The sequence below is a fragment of the Melanotaenia boesemani genome, chromosome 12 (assembly GCF_017639745.1).
Source record: "Melanotaenia boesemani isolate fMelBoe1 chromosome 12, fMelBoe1.pri, whole genome shotgun sequence".
NCBI lineage: Eukaryota > Metazoa > Chordata > Actinopteri > Atheriniformes > Melanotaeniidae > Melanotaenia > Melanotaenia boesemani.
Genome location: NC_055693.1, coordinates 24,853,345 through 24,860,310, shown reverse-complemented (window position 1 = coordinate 24,860,310; position 6,966 = coordinate 24,853,345).

Here is a 6,966-nt window from a genome sequence, read left to right as displayed (position 1 = left end):
CAGACTTGATGCTTTACCTCCTGCCTTCCAACAAATCTTAACACACCTTGTCATAATAAGCATCATGTTGTGAAAGTTGGACAGACAGAATATACATGTATACATGATGTACACATTTAAAGAGAAAATGTTCCTTAGAAAATGCATCATTTGTGCAAAATAAAGATCTCGTCACCTGCTTTTAAGCTTTGTGTGCATTATGGAATCTATCAGTAGCAAAGGTTAAGGGTTGTTGGTGACTGACTTATGGTTTAGAAGAATTATGAGGACATAGTCACACAAAGTTAGCATCATGTAAAAAATGTAGAAAGGGGTGGTACAATGGGTACAGGTGTGTACTTTTATAAGTGTCCAAGAGTATTTGATGCCAGACCTTCATTAAACATGATGAACATCATCCTGTGATGTGGTGCATTTTAAAAAGTTGATAAACTGTAATGTAATGCATACCCCAGGGTAAAGGCTTAAAACAAAGCTAGCAAAAATTGATTATTTAATATTTCATAGCTATTATTGGTTAATAACTACTTAATATATTTATTAGCTAGTATTTTATAGATGTGGCCAAACCACATCTAACTGACAAAAACTGAATATTTCTAAAGCCGGATTTATGCTCGCACAACATCTGAGCGCAGTCGTTTATGGTGTAACTGTCGCCGGTGAGTTTGCTTTCGCACTCAATCGTAGGGGTTACACGTAGTTTTGGTTTTGTGTTGCAGTTTCTCCTCCTATCTGAAGGTGGCAGCAGGGGTGGTAAACTCACCAGGTCAAAGTTCTTTTGATGGTTCACTTCAGTTCAATAGGTATTTTCTGTTTTAAAACAACAATGGCGTCCAGTATGGTTCAGTGTCTTTAATGTCTTGTGAAAGATAACAAAGAAATAATTTGATCAGTCCCTTATCAACTTGGTCCACTGGTTATTGCTTTTTAAAATGGTGGTTACCACACAAATTCAGCAAGAAGATCCAGATATGCGGCAACACACGTGATCCTGAACTGACCAATCATAAGGGAGTACCTCCACGTAACCATCTGCGAAGCAGGGGTGCATGTCAGGTCTGGAAGAGCCTCTGTGGCGCTACACCAAGCCTACAGCGGTTACGCAGATGCAAATGCTGCGCAACCATAAATCTGCCTTAACTCTTCACAGTCATTCATTTTTATAGTAAATACAGCAGTGCAAAACTCACTATTTACATGCGTGTGATGTATACCATGATGATGCATATCGTTTTAGCTTTTCCTGCCATCCTGTCCAGTACAACCAGAGACCCTCCATCATAGATCTCACATGTAGTAGTGTAGTGGGTTAGCATGAACTCTAGTTCATATATGTCAAAATACGCAAAAAGAAAGGCCTGGTTCCTGAAAAGGTTATAGGAACCTAAAAGGTTCCTTCTGTTAACAATAGTCCCAAGACCACCATCATTCCCTCGTCCTATATATCCCCTTCCATGCTGTGTGTTGTGTTTTTCGATTGTTACTATGTTTCGTCTTCTTCATTTTTTGCCGGTTGTTGCTATGGTTCTTCTTCTACGTTTTTTGCTGGTTGTTGCTACGGTTCTTCTTCTATGTTTCAACGTTTGTCCAGCTTGGAGGACTAGATTGTATTTGAGTTACTGGACAGCATCGTCATGTGTATGCTGTTCCGTGATTACATTTTCAGAGCACACCACACACAGTATGATCATAACAGATTTTTTTATCTTCACGTATGAGGTCTCGACCAGATAAAAAATCTCACAAGATTAAAAAAAATAGTTATGTGTGTACCAGGCTTAACTAGGATGGGTTAGCAGCAGAGGAACACTAGCATTAATAAATGATCAATGTTATTATTACACACAGCTCTGGGAGAGAAAAGAGAAAATTTCAAACATTTATTCTTAAATCATGTTTTTCTTTGATTAAATTGTTTCCTACACAAACATCTGTTTGTGTTTTATGAGGAGAACAAAGCTTCCGGCTGATAGGGAGGGAAAGATAGAGGGAAAGAATCAGGTTAACTTTAGACATGGTGGAAAACCCATACTGGAGCGAAGGTGAGCTGAGTCTAATTGTAGTCTCACTGAGATGAAAGTTAGTTTCGACCGTTGGAAATAGTTTTCATGCCTGAGTTGTCCACACACGCAACACCCGCAGGGATTGGCTAAGATGGATGTGGGCCAAGGCCTTGATCCGAGAAAAAATGCAAAGAATGGCCGGTTAAACAACCCCTGCACACTCCTGTTCTCTGTTCAACCTGTTTTTCCTGTTGCAGCATCATGAGTCAGGTTTATTTATACAGCACATTTCCAGCAGGCCTCGCTGCCCAAAGGGCTTCACAATGTGAAATACATGTAAAGTAAAATAAAGTGGATGAAAGTAGAGCGATACAAACAATACAATAAGGCAATTTAGCAAATTAAAAACCACTAAAACAACAATTGGGACATCTACAACAAAAGGTTTAGGTCAACTAGATTTATTTATCACCAACTATTTAATAAAGAATTCCTATGACCATACCACACCCAGTATGGGACATCTCTGAGTCCAGATAGTGGCTGGGACATCAATGGGGGGTTGACTTCACAATAAGTCCAGGTTGAACCTACATGAATGTGAACTCACACTGATGCTAGCCTACATGAATGCTAACCCACATTGATGCTAACCTACATAGATGCTAACCCACAATGATGCTAACCTACATAGATGCTAATCTACATGTGCAGCCTGTCCTGGAGCAGACTGAAGAGAACATGGCAGCCTATCAGAGTCAGCTGTCTCTTAGACATGAACATTCTTATCTGATGAGATTTGTAATGAAGTGCTTGTTCAGGTTTATAGCTGACAGAGGTCAGGGTTGATGGTCCAATCAGAGACCAGCAGGTAAAAACCTGGACCAAGCTGGTGGGAAGACAGACATGTCCTCACTTTTATCATGACTTGAATCTCAAAATATTTTCTCCCATTTCTGTAGAAATGAGCCAGAATCAAACACTGAGAGTCAGTCAATGACTGATCAGTAATGGAGGAAACAGATTGATTGGCTGCAGCCTCACAGTTCTCTGATAAATCTGGTTCCTGAGCTGGATGTAAAACCAGGTCTGTCTGGTATGAACCAGTTTTTCTTTCCTTCCACTTCTCTGGTTGCTTCAGACTAAATGAATACTGTCTGAGCCCGAGAGTTGCGATAGAGAGATGGGAGAAAGTTCTAGAAAATCAGCCATCATTGGAGTCTCAACCAAATGGAATCCTGTCTTCTGAGCAAGACACATGAAAGTCCACATAGCTTGTCAAGATAAACATAAAAGAGTCCCAGATGGAGTATATGCATGCTGTCTGGTGTCAAGAAGCAATGAGATGTCCAAATACTTTTGGTACCTTGAAAAAAGAAGCAGCTACATATTAAAGAGTTGTAATTCCTAAACTTTTCCCCAACTTGGATCTGAATTCCCCCAAATTAAAGCTAAGAGCCGCAATTGGATTAAACAACTATCTGGAATTTATTTTGGTAAACACACCATGGTGGATCTCATATCCAACAATGATGAGACCCACTACAGAGAAGAGGTCCAGAGTCTCACAAAATGCTGTTCCAAGAACAATCTGGTTCTTCACATCAACAAGACCAGGGAGGTCCTAGTAGATTCCACGAGGTCCAGAAAGACTGAGCATGCTCCTCTCTGCTTCCACGGAGAGGCAGCGTAGCGTGTGGACAGCATTAAGTTCCTGGACATCCACATTTCCTCTGACCTGTCCTGGACTCTAAACACTTTCCACCTGGTAAACAAGACCAACAACGGCTCTTCTTCCTCAGAAAGGTGAAGCGGATGGGACTCTCTTCTCAGCTGCTGGTGAACTTCTACAGAGCCTCCACGGAGAGCATCCTGTGTCTCAGTGTGACGGTGTGGTATGGCAGCTGCACAGGACAAGAGGAACTTAATCTGGGTGGTGAGGATAGCTCAGGGGATTGTGGGCTGCCGTCTACCAGATCTGGAGTCCATCTACACCATAAATGTATCACACAAAACACAGCAAGTTTGCCTCATTTCTCACATAAGTGGACTCATCCGACTGTAGTGAAAAAAACTGACTTTGGCATAAACGTGACATCAACTGGTCTTCCACACTTTTAGCCATAATTTTTATCCGCCGCTGAACGGTGTCATTGCAGAGAGGAGTCCTGTTAATTTTGTCGCAGGCTTTTTCCCCAAAGAATATGTTGACCATCACCTTTGCAGTTGCACCTTTCCAGCTGTATCAGATGTTTAAGCCTCTGTAGCCTTTGCATTTTCAAAAAATATTTTCAAAAAATCCAACAGATTTTCCCACATAGTTCTTGTGTTTAGTTCCTAGATGACTCTTCAACTTTGCAGGTTTCATAGCCTCGTTAGCCAGTTTCGTAGCACAAAACACAATGTGTTTTGGGATCATCTTCATCACTTGTCCAAAACAAACCGAACTGCACATAGTCTTGGTGGTATTTTCTTTTAACTTTAATGGTGGATTTTCCACGTTCATGGCGATGTTCACAGGTTGGCGTTGACATTGACAAAACTGCTAACATCAAATCCTCCTCGGCAATGTTAGCTGTATTACTTTTATTTGTATCAAGCCGTTGCACCTTTCCAGCTGTATCAGATGTTTAATTTGGTTTTCTTTTAAGTGACCCTGTCCTAAGCCACTGATCCATAGTTATTTGGACATAAAATCGTTTTGCTATTAAAAAGTTGGATGATGCTTCCAAACAGCCAAATCGAATACATTTTTGTTATGTTGTTCGGGGACCACACTTTTGAGAAAGGCTGTTGTAGGGTGACAGCGTTGCAGGCATGGACAGTTCTGCATGTAGTGACACATTGCACCACTATGGGGCAGTGTTGGATCAGTGACACTGAAATTGAATGAGGAATGTTTCAGATATTCTGGCTGTCTGACAAATCAGATCAGTAAACCAGGCTAGACTTATTATAGACTGCTGTTGTATTTGTTTTGAGTTGTTTAATCATTTATGCATATTTTGTAGCTTGAGTTATTATTATTATTATTTTTTTTATTTCTTCTTTATTATTACATCCTTTGTTAATTGTTCTGCACAGGCATTTACTGAATCTGTGGTCAAGTCAAGGAGAGGAATGTGAGTTATGGCAGGGGGAGGGGTTCAGTAACATCCACTACTGTCTCCACTGTTGGCAGGGGCAGAGCCACATTTCTGCTGAATCATCTATTCCTAGAACTAGTTTTGGGAATCTATTAGGTGGAGGTGGTACTGCTGGGGGTGTTTCATATGATAAAAGCAAGCTTGGTGGGAAGGCATGGGAAGTAGTGAGGGTGGGTTTATGTAGCAAGCCATCCCTGTCCCTGTCTGGAGGCCCAGATCCCATTTTTGAGATTATGAAACAGCATTTCAGCGACACAGTCTCCTCTGAAATGCCCCTAGCTGACTTTTATGCTACTCTGCCCAGGCTAGGTGAAAATCCCTTTGACTATTGGCTAAGACTAAACAGAGCCATGGAAGTGACCGAGGACTGTCTTAAGAGACAGAATAAGACATTTGATGATCTGTCTCGTGATTTGACCACCATTCTCATACTTCACTGCCCTGACCCTGAACTTTCACTTTTATTCAAATGTAAACCCCTGACTCAATGGTCTGTCACTGAAGTGCATAAGAAACTTGTTGCACACAGCAGAGACCATAGGTGGACATTACAGACTAGACTACCTTCTCCTATAACCTCTCAGCAGCAGGAGGTTAACACCTGTGCATGGCATATGATGCCACCAGTTGCTCCTGCATTGCCACCTGTAGTGCAACAAGCCAAGGAGTCGACTGACCGCCTTGATTGCATTATTGTCATGTTGGAGTGTGTGCTAGAACAGCAGCCATAGAGAAGTGGGAGGTCCAGGGGAGTTGAGGGGCGTGCTCACCAGAACCAAGTATCAAAAATCAAAATTAATGTACCCTGTGCTATTTGTGGGGATGGGGGGCACACAGCTCATTACCACTGTAAATCAAATCATTTGCATTTGGTTTGCTATTCATCCGATCACACATGCGTCCCAGAGCTCTAGCCACCGAGCCCAAGGGCACCAAACTAGCAACTCAGAAGGAGGAAAACTAGCTGGCCTGCATTTGGAGGAGGTGAATGTTAAGCCTGTTGGTGGTCCCCCAGTGATTGTTGATAGTGACCTAGGGCCTCATCTATCAAACTGCATAGCAAAGCAAACTACAGGTGGTGCCTGCAGCGCAAAAAGGAAATGCAGCCCACTTCTACTTTCAGATTTATAAAAGAACATGCATGTACGTCAACGCTGACAAACGTAAAAATGTTTAATTAGTGGCCACGGCCTTGGCGTTACTTGCGTCAGAAAGGCAGAATGGTGGCAGCAGGTGGCAGATGCTGTTATCGCAGTGTCAGAAGACAAAACCAGCCAGAGGCATTGGAATGTGCGGCTGGATATATCAGTCAGTAGAGCATCCATCTGCCATGCGGGAGATTGAATCCCACAGGGGTGAATCGCTTTGGAGAAAAGCTTCTGCTAAATAACAGTAATGATACAGTAATTTAGTAATTTGTTTTAATTTATAAAATAAATATGTACAGATACATCTGAGATTGGTAAAAGTTTATTTAGTGTTAAATAATATTTCTTTCTAGTTGCTGGGTGGGCCGTGCTGTAGCTGGGTGGGCAGTGCAGAGGGACACAATCACCGCTATTAATGAGGTGGCCAAGGAGTTCTGGGAAATAAAGACCGTCTGGACAGAAATTAGTACAACAATTAAAAAAAAAACATTGTGTAAGAATAAATAAAGGAAATCCACCTCTTGTGTGTTTCATTAGCATTGCATCACTTCTAGATCTCCAGCCTCCAGTCGGCGTCCCGCTCTGCTGGAATGAATGACCAAAGCTCACTTTTCGCACTGACTGCTACATGCTGGCAGCAGACTGTCCACCTTATTTAGCTGGATG